The sequence below is a fragment of the Daktulosphaira vitifoliae genome, unplaced genomic scaffold (genome assembly GCF_025091365.1).
Source record: "Daktulosphaira vitifoliae isolate Bord-2020 unplaced genomic scaffold, ASM2509136v1 Scaffold_5, whole genome shotgun sequence".
Lineage (NCBI taxonomy): Eukaryota > Metazoa > Arthropoda > Insecta > Hemiptera > Phylloxeridae > Daktulosphaira > Daktulosphaira vitifoliae.
The window spans coordinates 8,692,646-8,693,306 of record NW_026099576.1 but is presented as its reverse complement, the minus strand read 5'-3'; positions in this window follow the sequence as shown (position 1 = coordinate 8,693,306).

The window sequence follows — 661 nt, the reverse complement described above, 5'->3', positions numbered from 1 at the left end:
GATTTACAAAAAAAGAAGAAATATACAATGCGTAATTATAATATTTTAACTGTTACAGAAATGAAGCTGTTAAATAAAGTTCAAAGCTTAAAAATGCCTCTATAGTTTTATTTATTTAGGTGTTATGTTAAATATAATAAAATTTACTTTTTTAAGGCATATAATTCTTTATTTTAAATAAAAAAAAATTAATCAAACAAAATGCTTCAAATATTTAAAATCAACATTTCAAGCAACTTTGGCAGGTACTCTATTTTATATTTATAATTTTATATGAATCTGAAAGAATGAAGATGTTATTGAAGTATTTTTTTTTTAAATCCCTACATTTTCTTAAAATGGAACTGATTTCCCTCATAATAATCTCAATAGATCCCGATTTCTATCTAATCGACAAATAATTTTTTTATATATCCTACCTCTCCGCCCTAAATTAAAAATTATATTAATTTATAAAGTAATATTATAAAACTGCTTATCAATCTGTTAAAATTTGACCATTCATTAATTAAGAGTATAAATAGTAATAATTAATTCTTTTTTAACTTAATCAATTTGATAAAAACTCTTTCATTTGAAGTAAATTTTTTGAAAATCTGATCATTTACTTTTTTACTTTGTGTAAAAGTGTACTTTGTTAATTCAGTATATATATATTTTA